Source organism: Hylobates moloch, unplaced genomic scaffold, assembly GCF_009828535.3.
Source record: "Hylobates moloch isolate HMO894 unplaced genomic scaffold, HMol_V3 SCAFFOLD_2, whole genome shotgun sequence".
Classification (NCBI taxonomy): Eukaryota; Metazoa; Chordata; class Mammalia; order Primates; family Hylobatidae; genus Hylobates; species Hylobates moloch.
In genome coordinates this window covers 89,800,970-89,812,485 of record NW_026652277.1, presented here as the reverse complement: position 1 = coordinate 89,812,485, position 11,516 = coordinate 89,800,970, and the positions used below count along the sequence as shown (strand labels likewise).

Genomic DNA, 11,516 nt, shown 5'->3' with positions numbered 1-11,516 from the left:
CAAATTCAAACACAAATAATTTTTTTTATTAATGATTCTGTAGCTCTGAACAATAGACTATTTTATTAAACTAAAATGTTAATTTCTTCTTATTAAAAATAATCAGTTTTGCTTATTGTCTGCATTTGGAGAGCATTTCATTAGTGGCAATGATAGGATTTGGTAATTGTAAATATAATCATAAAGGTTTACATAATTATTTTGTAAGTTGTAAACTGAAAGTTCCAAACCTAATCTTACTTTTGACATGTGAAACAGGATCTAACTAGTACTGTTAAGAGTATAGTATGTGTCAGGCAATGGGCTCAACACTTCACATGTAACTTAAAAGAATTTTATATTTACATCTTTCTGAGGTGAACATTTCACAAAAGAGACAGCCAAGATTCAGCTGGATTAGATAATTGCCCAAGGTCATACACAAAAAAAGTGATAAAATCAGGATTTGTATGAAGGCTGTCCAATTCCAAAAGAGATTCTTTGTTGCAGAAAATAGTTCAAATCTGCGTTGATTACTGTAGCTAAAATAGAAATGTATTATTGTATTATTGATTTTCTTAGAGATTAAATCAATTTGAATACAAGTCATACTCTTTATATGCTATAATTTAAGGATTCAGGATACCCATGGACGTGAGTATATTTGCCAAAATACATATTATTGTCCTTTAGTTGGACCACTTCTTAAATTTACTTATTATATACTTATTGAGTGCCTACTATATGCAAGTAAGTTATTATTGAAAAAATAATTATAGATTCCTGAATATTCTGTCACAAAAATTCTGCACAGAGAGTACCAATTAGTTTTAATAGAGAATTAGTCTTAGCAGATAACAATTATTACTACTACCATTACACTACTGTACTACATTGATGTGCTTCAGATCAAATTTTCTTGTATAAGAAAGATTTTAAAAATTTTTCTGTAAGGCCAGGCACGGTGGCTCATGCTTGTAATCCCAGCACTTTGGGAGACTGAGGCGGGTGGATCACGAGGTCAGGAGTTCGAGACCAGCCTGGCCAGCATAGTGAAACCCTGTCTCTACTAAAAATACAAAAATTAGCCAGGCATGGTGGTGTGCGCCTGTATTCCCAGCTACTCAGGAGGCTGAGGCAGGAGAATCACTTGAACCTGGGAGGCGGAGGTTGTAGTGAGCCAAGATTGTGCCACTGCACTCCAGCCTGGGCAACAGAGCGAGACTCCATCCCCCCCCCAAAATTTTTTTTCTGTAGTGATTGATAAAGGTCAAGTTATACTGCAGTAAGAAACAGCACTCACATCTCCATAGCTTAGAACAACAATGGTTTATTTCTTGTCCATGCTCTATGTCCAATGCAATTTGATAGCAGTAATAGGGAAACTTATTTTAGTCATTTAGGAACCAATATTGATAGAGGTTCCATCTTAACAGACGGGAAAAGCTAGAGAGTTACTTCTTTTAACAACTGATTTTCCAGAGCTAGTCACATAGCATGCTAAACTTCAATGAGGGCAGGATGTGCAATTACAAAGCAGAGGGGAACCAGAAGTCAGTCAATAGTTTAATGTCTGCTACTGTGCCTAACCTGTCTTTGTTTGTAATAAATGAAATAATTCATTCAGACACTGTGCTGATTTAGAATTGTTTTGGAAATGAAAAAGAATTAGAATAATTATGTCCAGAATAGATAAAATTTGCTTAATATGCAACTGCATTTCTTCATGTCTTAACTATGTACTTTTATTAGTTGTTAAAAGTACAATCTGGGATTTAATTTATCTATTAAATTATTCAATCTGTACACTCGATACAGTTTCTGCCAGGGTCACCACATTATTTTAGTAATCTGGTAGTTGTGTTAGATATTAGATGTGTTAGGGAATAGTTAAATGATCTTCATTTCTACCAGCCATGCTGTTTCCATCTTCTTCTCTATTACTATTTTCTCTAGCCCACTTTATTATAGGAATTTTTAAACCCAGCACTTTTCCTCTTAGGCTTATAAATTAACTCTGGGGTCAAACAAGATCACTGTAGGTACTGAAGCAAAAGAGGCAGAGAAATTTTAACCTGGGTTCATCTCTCTGAAATGCAAATCCAAAGCCTTCTATTTTCCCTATGGCCTTACCATCTGTAGTAAAGCTGTATGGACGAAGGCCAGAAAGTTGTTTTTTTTTTTTTTTTTTTTAAAGATAGATGTTGGAAGCTGTTGGGAATAAATATTTTTTAACCCTAAAGCTTGCTCTATTTTGCTTAAACAGTTTTTCTTTTCTCAGCCATCCTCAGCATTCATTAAAATTTCTAGTACTTAACCGAATTGTTGTACAGTGTTGGAATTACAGTGTTATTAGGTGAGAAAAATTATTTCATATAAAGTAATGATGGTTTGCCACATTCTTAAGAAAATGTGTTTCTTGATCTAAAGGACTTTAGTTATCTCGGGTCTAAGGCTCTTTTCCTCCCCTGGGGGAAAGCATCTCTAATATGATAATGTGAGTCAATATTATCAATTTATAAAAATTAAGTCTGCAATTTTTAATGACTTTTAAAAAAAGATAAAGTACAGTGCCTTTAACATAAGTCACTTCATTGTACAGGTTGTAAGTAATAAAAGCATTGTTGGTAAGGAATAAATTCAGATGTGAGAGTGTTGGCAAATGGGCAAATGTTTGTATAAATGGTTAAGAAAATAAGATTAAAAATTCAGATAAAGCATGTGAAGGAAAATGATGGTATTTGGTACATTCTCTTTCTTTATACGTAATTAAGTAATTATTATTTTATTTCCCTCCAACTTCAATGCACAAGAAAGCATTAAAAGCTTCTAATGAGATTTAAGAAAAATTAAATGACCTAAAGAAAGCTATAAATAACAAACATGGAACTACTTCCTTCAGATTGTTCAATTTAATTATTTTCCTCAGAAAATAAACTGTAGACATATGACCTTGTAGTTGTATTCATTTTATTGTTTATTTGCTGCTCTATGGAAACCAGACCTCACACCAGTTTAATACTGAGGTGCTTGGCAATTGTTTACTTGAAAGAGTCATTCTGAAAATACTTGTACTGAAATAACTTTTGGTCATTATATTCAATTAAAGATGACTAGTGCAATTTAATTTCATTACATTCTTCATATTTATCATACTCTGGAAGTTTAAGGAAATTTTCTAAACTCAGTAGACTTCTCAATGGCCCTGGATGGTTGGTATAGTAGGTAAATTCAGATTTCTCTTTTTCCTCTCAACGTTTTTACTTTAAGATCTACTGTGCTCAAAACTTTTTGAACATTAGCAGTGAAGTGATATTACTTTGAGGTTTTAAAGTTAGTTCTGTCACTGTCACCTGCTTTCCTAGTTTAGTGGTGAAAAGAGAGTATTATTGATACCATAAACAAAGACATTTTATTCTGTGGAGAGGTAGGCAATTACTTACACCATTATTTGTTAACTCCTAGGAGTGTTCACTTCTCCGCAAATCTCTGTTTTTGATTAGTTGCAGCCTAATAGCATTCTGCGATTTGTCTTTCATCCCTTTGGTTATGGTTTTGTTCTGTGTTGAGAGACAAATAGCTTATGAGAAGAGGACATTTGCAACTTAGCCATTTCTACCTCTTAGTGAATGCATTGAAAAAATCCTTTCTATGTTTTTTTACCAATGAGAGAAGAACATAAGGTTTGTCATGGGTAGAGTCTAGTGGAGAAAGCAAATAGCTTTGCAGAAATAATGAGAAAGCCAGTAGGAAGTGCTTTTTGGATTTAACCTAGGCCTTCCCTTAATTTTCCTGGATAGATTTAAATATGTGGGGCAGTGTTGATCTAACTTTTTTCCAAACCAGTAAAATATGTTTTTCAAATATTTCAGTATCTTGCTTTTTGATTCCCTTCAGCTGCACAGTGACTGTATTATTTCTAAGTGAACCACCTTCCAATTTTCAGGGAAATGGATCTCTTCAATAGTCTACACAAAATTGTAAGACTGACCTGACTAAACATTACAAGTCACTAAGCATGAGGATGCAGATATAACGTTACATATATATTTATAATCCAACTGCTAACCAAATATTTGCTGATTTCTTAAAGGAAATGTTAGCCTTGAAACTTTCTTCCAGAGTTAGAGTTAGACACTGGTTTTTAGCTGCTTAAAGACATATATATATGTATATATAGCAAATAGCAGTACTAATTTTCACCTTTCACTTAAATCCTGAAGCAAGCATTTCTCTGTCACACCCTTAGAGCAGATGAAGCAGAGAATATGAACTGGGGGAAGACATCTTGGATGCTTATTTTGTGGGTATCATTAGCTGCTGTGAGGAAGCAGCATGAGACCCTGGGAAGCAACTGCAGCACTAACCAGACTTTCCAGATGCTCTTGAATATTCTCACCCCTGTGCTAGAAGGAAAAGAGCTTTCTGGAACCCGACCACTTTCTGCAGCTTTTGCAGCTGCTGTGCCTGAGGGGCAGAGGATGGAGCTGGGACAAAGTCTAGTTCCAGGAGCTATAAGGAAAACACATTTCCTTTCATAGGGCTTTAAGTAATTCTGTGAGGAAAAAAAAGTCTCTAATTTTACCTTATTTGAATATTTCTAGGGATTATACAATTGGACAATTATGGAATTGGAAGATTCCTCAGATGTCTGACTCTCTAGTTTTGTAGGCAACAGAATTAAGATCCAAAGAGGGTAAAGAATTGCCCGACTGTGGAGCCAGGTTTGTGTAGGGGCTGATGATTTAGTCTTCATTGATTTTTGAATAATTTTCATTTAGAAAAGAGTCTTAATTGGCAAACACAGGAATTTGGGTTCTCTACCATGTTATGCTATGCTATGTTATGTTTTGTCGTGTTATGTTACATTACCACATTATGATTCATGCTATTATAATGCTCGATTGTTGAAAGCAAATAAAATATCATTTCTGGGGCTGTTCTCACAGTTTCGAGTTCACACAATTTATTCAATACCTGCTTTTCCAACAACAGAGCTACTTTCTTTTCCTTTTCTAAAAAAGTTCCTCATGGCATTAAACATTAAGTAGAGCTTAAACAAGAAGCAGAGTGTTATGGTCCCTAAAATGTGGTTCTCCGCTCTTATCAATGCTTGTCCCAGAGTGCACACATAGGTCTTTGCCAGAGACATTCCCCTACTGGACTCTCATGCAAATGGCAGATTGAACGGTGGCGTGATTGTTCCAGTTCCTAATGCCGTATCACATACTCTGAGCCCTTGGTTCTCTATTAGACCTCAAGGAATGACTTCATGTCTTGTGGTTTGGGGTCCTGTGTATTTAGTTCTGCTTGCTTTTCCTGTTCTCTCCCTCCAGTCAGGCTTCTCACCACTCAGCCTGCTCTTTCCTGTTCACTGAGAGAGTGAATGTATCCTTCTCTTGTCTCTATTTCTGCAAAAGTTTCACTTTAAAATGCTTCACTATGATAGACTATTTTATGTGTTTGCAGTGAAACAGTTGAATCTCACATTTCCTGTTATCTTGTTAATATTATCAAAACTACGTTAATGAGAATTGGTAAAATAACCTCATTTGCTTAATCTTGGCATTTGTATAAACTCAGAGGGTTTTGCTCTTTTTAAACAACCTGACACAATTTAATTACAAGTTAAATTATTGATTTTGCCTTTATTTAAATAGCTCCAACTATTACTACAAATGACAGCCCATTTAAGATGGACAGTTCAAAGGTACAGCCAGTAACCCTTATAGAAATTTTTATTTTACCCTAAAGTCATGGTGAGTTGATACTCTTTTGAGAATTGTTTATCTTTTTTGTTTTTAGTCATTACAACTTCTATTCTAGATTCAGGGGGTACATGTGCAGGTATGTCACATGGGAAGACTGTGTGATGCTGAGGTTTGGGGTATGGATGATCCCATAACCCAGGTAGTGAGCACAGAACCCAGTAGGCAGTACCTCAGCCCTCAACCCCCTTGCTCTCTTCCCTCTCCAGCAGTCCCCAGTGTCCATTGCTTTCATCTTTTTTCCATGTGTACACCATGTTTAGTTCTCACTTATAAGTGAGAACATGTGGTATTTGGTGTTTTGTTCCTGTCTTAATTTGCTTAGGATGATAGCTTCCAGCTGCATCCATGTTGCTGTAAAGGATATGATTTTGTTCTTTTTTACGGCTGCATAGTTTTCCATGGTGATGTACCACATGTTCTTTATCCAAGCCACTGTTGATGGGTACCTAGCTTGGTACCTAGGTATGATAGGTTGATTCCATGTCTTTGCTATTGTGAATAGTGGTGTGATGAACATGAGTACATGTGTGTTTGTGGTAGAGTGATTCATTTTCCTTTGGGTCTATACCCAGTAATGGGATTGCTAGATTAAATGGTAGTTCTGTTTAAGTTCTTAGAGAAATCTCCAAACTGCTTTCCACAGTTACAAGACTAATTTACATTCCCACCACAGTTCTGACAGTGAACTAGAACAACAACTACCTTTTCTCCTTGGCACTGTGAGGAAAGACATTTTTAACTAAAGATTTTGAACATTTGTATTCAATCTTGCTCAGAGGGAAGCTTATATAAGTCTTTAAAGTAGAAGCCCTGTTTTAGTTCAAATCAGTAAAAAGGAAAGTTTTAACTTCCCCTCTTTCTACCCATCCCCCACATCCTCCTCTTCTAGGTTCTTGGTCCTTGGTGCTTGACAGAACAAATGAGAATACAGTTTAAAAAGCATAATTTTAAACACTAAAAAATTCACACAAGCACCCTCAAAATTTGAAGTGGGTTATATTCCAAAAAAAAAAACCCTGTAAATTAATTGTTTATAGCCCAGAATTTATTACCTCTTCAGATGTTTCTGGTTGGAGAGTAAATTGGTATAGCATTTTGAGGGAAGAACTTGATAATGGAAATTAAAATTATTTTTCTACTCTAATAAGAGTCAATAATTCCACTCTTGGAATTTATCTCTTAAAAATAAATACTTAGAGAAATGTCCAAAATGTATGTATAAGTATGTTGATCACAGTGGTGAATGACGTAGTGAAATACTGAGAACAATCTAAATGCCAGATGGTAAGGCCATATTAATATAAATTATGATGCATTAATTCAGTGGAACACTAAGCAGCTTTAAAAAATTGTTATATAGTTATACCTTCTTTGTGTTTGGCATGGAAACGTGTCCATAATATAATAAGTAATAAACTAAATTGAAGGCAGTGTATATGCTTTATAATACTATTTTGGATTGCACATATGTGTTGTGTATGTGTGTGTGTGTATTAATATAAACTCTGGATGAATGTTTACTGAAATATTCAGTGATAATTTATACATGGTAGAATTAGAAATAATTTCCAAATTATTTTACCATCTTTGTGCATTTCTTATTTTAAAATAATAAATGTGATACTTACATAGTCAGAAAAAGCAATGGTGTTAACGGTGTTATTTTTGGCATTTTTATTAATAAAAGATTGTTATATTGCTATAAGTTTTCATATTGGCCTGTTATTTCACATAGAGAATAAAGAAAGTGTTACCAGTAGACTTATTTGTCCACAGAAAGTATACTTCTTCCCTTTTGCATTCTGAAATGAAATCTTGAATCTTTTGAGCATTCAATCCTGTGCCCACTCTAAGGCTATAGGTGGGTTGAGGCTGAGAGGGACTGTAGGCCGCTCTTGGTGACAGCTGCTACAGTGGAAGGGGGCACTTGGCAGGGGTCCAGAGGAGCAGGAAGCCTCCAGTGATGGGGATGGGGTCATTCAAAAGTCACATGTTCTTGAGACAGAGGCTGCGCGTACTAAACATCACCATAAAGTGATATCAGCCCTAAATTAAAGTAGAAGTTATTCATTTTTTATCTGAATCCCTAAGTCTTGTTCCATGAAACCAGTGAAGGGCTATTCGAAAGCATGCTTTCTAGTACAGCTCTCACTGGCTTGAAAGATGAAACTCTCCTTAGTCATTCCAAAGCATTACTGCAGTCCAGATGTATAGTTCATATCTTCCAGCAAACGTCTGTGGGAATTATTTCCTCCCAGAGGTATTAGATTATATTTTTCCAAGTCATCTCTTCCTGGCTGCCCTTCAAGGTTCTAAAGATTCTCTACTGCTGTAGTTTAACTAGTAAGAGGCAAAACCATGAGAATCAGAGGTAAGTGCTTATCAAAGGAATAGAACCAAGAGGACAAATTCTACTTAAAAAATGCCATCCTTAAATGAGAGGTCAGTGGTTTGTCTGTTTATAGGAATGTATCTAATCTATATCTGTATCTGTGTCTGTGTCTATGTTTATATCTATATCATCAGACATACACGTATGTGTGTATGTGAACACACGGCAGAGTTCTTTCAATAAAGCCAAATAAGAAAGTTAAACTATAGCTGAGTCTATACAAGTCCACAATCTTGATAAGAAAAAGTTCAGCAGTAGTTAATTAAGCTGTTTTTGTGTACACAAACTACCCTGTATTAAATGTAACTGGGGAATATGAAATAGTGAGGATGAGGCTATTGAAAGACCTCAGGAGAAGATAAAAAATTTACTATTGAAGTCAGTCTTCCAGAGGAAAGACCTGAAGTGAAAAAGAGTCTTGCTGGAAGATAATACTAGATGTGGATTATTGAAGAGGAGACGTAAAAAATTGCAAGTAAAGGAACAGTAGAGGAAAAACACAAAGGCAGGATGGCTGTGATTTGTGGGGGATGTCAGGAAAGTTAGTGAGACACAAATATAGGGGTCAGAGAGGGCTGGTGAGACTGGTGGGGACACCATGGTTACTTGGGTGAATGTTTCCTCATTTTATGGGAATTTCAGGATGTTAATCATCCTTGGTCACTGGGTAATAAAAGGCAGTAGCTCTTTCCAGTCATTGTGACAACCAAAAATGTCCCACAAGTTTCCAAACATCCTCCATGGGAGATTTATCATCCTGTCTGAAGAACCACTGGGCTAGATAATGAGAGCTTCTGAATGCCAGGATGAAATGCCAGGACGCTGTCAGGTTTTTATGTGTGAAATAGTTCTGTTTTTATTTTCCTATTTCATTTATGTAAGCATACATAAAACTTTACTTTTCTTAATGGTATTTACAACCCATCCACATCTGTATTATCTGTGGCTAAATTCAGTTCAGAGTTAATTCAAATTAATTATGATTCCTATGGCATCCATTACATACTGCCTTAACCTTAGTTTATTGCTGTTTATAATTATTTATAGCAGGTTTGGGTGAAACTTAGGGGAACTAAGGGGTTCATCAACATCTGGAACAATTTTTCAAAAATTTCGGATTTACTAAAACCCAAACATACTGCCAAGCACCTCTTCCCACCCTCTTTCTCTAAACTTTGAAAACACATATATTTTAGAGAACAGTGATTCCATGTGTTTTTAATTCATTTTAGTTTGTATCATCAAAATGTTTTTAAAAAGTGATTTGGCATCTAGGAAGCCCATTGAGCCTTTAAAATAAATAAACTTTTAACAACTTGAAAATACCATACAAATATATTGAAACAGCAAAAGGATAAAGTTTTGATGGAGACTGATTGAGATTGAAATTTGGCAAAATTATTTTTCCACATTGATTTATAGTGTTTCATCCAACTTCCAATCCAATCTGGAGGGAATGAATTGAGTTAGTTAACCTTAGAAAAAAAAATTACCATATCAAATTCTCTTCACCAAGACATACATCCTTAGGGAGAAAATATTTAAAAATCAACTTGAATCATGATTTGTTAATTTTTAATATTGGGGATTTTTACTATATATTTGGTGATAATGATGTAAGAAACTTTTAGGACAAAATGGAAAATGTGAGAAGTAGCAAGGATAATGTAACTTGAGAAGGAAAATAAATTTAGTTATGAGTTGCTTATGATTGTGACGTAAGTCAGTGATTCCTATGATTTGAGAGAAGATTGAAGATTAGCCTCTCTCTGTCTCTCTGTCACACACACACACACACACACACACACACACACACACACACGCACGCACGCACGGAAAGAGAGAAAGAGAACTATGTAAATATCCTGGTTCATTTATTAACGTAAATTCCACTACAGCAACTAGACTGAGGCAAAAGAGTTAAGTGATATAGAATAGATAACAGTCCTATTTCAGCCTATTTGAAGTAACTGATGAAAATTTTCAAAAGGATTAGAGATAACTTTTGAGCATTTGAAAGTAAGAACTCTGGAGTTACTCTAAAGAATACAGATATACATTATTTAACAAAGTTGGTGAAAAATGTCAAATATTATTGGTAAGGTAATGGAAATTTAAATGAAATACCATTTTTTTACTTCACATTAGAAAAGATGTTTATCTGAAGAATATCTTACGATCTTCCACGCTATTCAAGGTCTCCAATAGGAAAATTCATATGCTGCTGATAAAAATGTAAAATAAATTTGAAGATGCATATTGAGTCTAAAATGTTAATATGGTAGACCCTCCTTATCCAAGGTTTTACTTTCTGTGGTTTCAGTTACCCTTGGTCAACCACGATCTGAAAATATTCAATGGAAAATTCCAGAAATAAACAATTCATAAGTTTTAAATTGTGTGCCATTCTGAGGAACATGATCGAATTTCTGCCATCCCATTCTGTCCTACCCGGAATGTGAACAATCCCTTTGTCTAGCGTATCCACCCTGTAGACGCTACTTGTTAGTTACCTAGTAGCCGTTTTGGTGTCAGATTGACTGTTGTGATATCTCAGTGCTTGTGTTCAAATAATCTTTATTTTACTTAATAATTGCTTCAAAGTGCAAAAGTAGTGATGCTGGCATATTGTTATAATTTTTCTTTTTTTTATTAGTTGTTAATCTTTTACTGTTCCTAATTTTTAAATGAAACTTTATCATACGTATGTACGTATAGGAAAAAACAGTATATATGGGGTTCAGTACTATATCTGGTTTCAACCATCCACTTATCTCCAGTGGATAAGAGGGTGACTACTGTAATCTTTAACCCAGTAATTCTACTCTTGAGAATGATTATATGTTCAGTTGAGGCAAAACAATGTGAAACAATCTAAGTGTCTAAACATAAGGAAGGGTTAAACATAATGTCCACACAATGGAAAAATAATGTTCATGAAAGGCTTATGATAAATTAGAGATATGTTTATGTAAAGTGCAATACAAAATATGATGGCAGTGTTTCAAATTGCATGGAAGAAATATACAATATGCACAGAAGAAACATATGAAGTATAAAAGGAATAGTGATTTTATTCTATTCATTTCATAGCACTGAGTCAGAACTGCTGGCAGAACTCTAGTATTCAATAGTTCCTAGCTTTATTTTAGCAGCTAGTAAGTGCTCAGTAAATTGAGGCTATTTTTTATGTTAAAGCTCCCAAATTAATTGCATGTAAAGTTATTTTTCTTCTTTAATAAAAAGGAAATTATTGGAGAAAAAGCAAGAATTTTCTCATAGCATTTGAGAATAAAAGTTACGTGGTTACCTAATTTTACAAGCTAAAGTTTCAGAAACATAAAGATATTTGAATAGAAAAATCTTCATATTTT

General features: G+C 34.7%; 1 long non-coding RNA gene across 1 annotated transcript in view; it reads left to right on the top strand.

The window, feature by feature from the left end:
• Positions 1–7,983: 7,983 nt before the first annotated feature.
• The window catches only part of LOC116468873 (uncharacterized), a 628,872-nt gene continuing 625,339 nt past the window's right edge, over positions 7,984–11,516 (top strand). The window contains exon 1 of the long non-coding RNA XR_004248159.1: positions 7,984–8,121. This is a non-coding gene — a long non-coding RNA (uncharacterized LOC116468873). The remainder of the gene's footprint in view (positions 8,122–11,516) is intronic.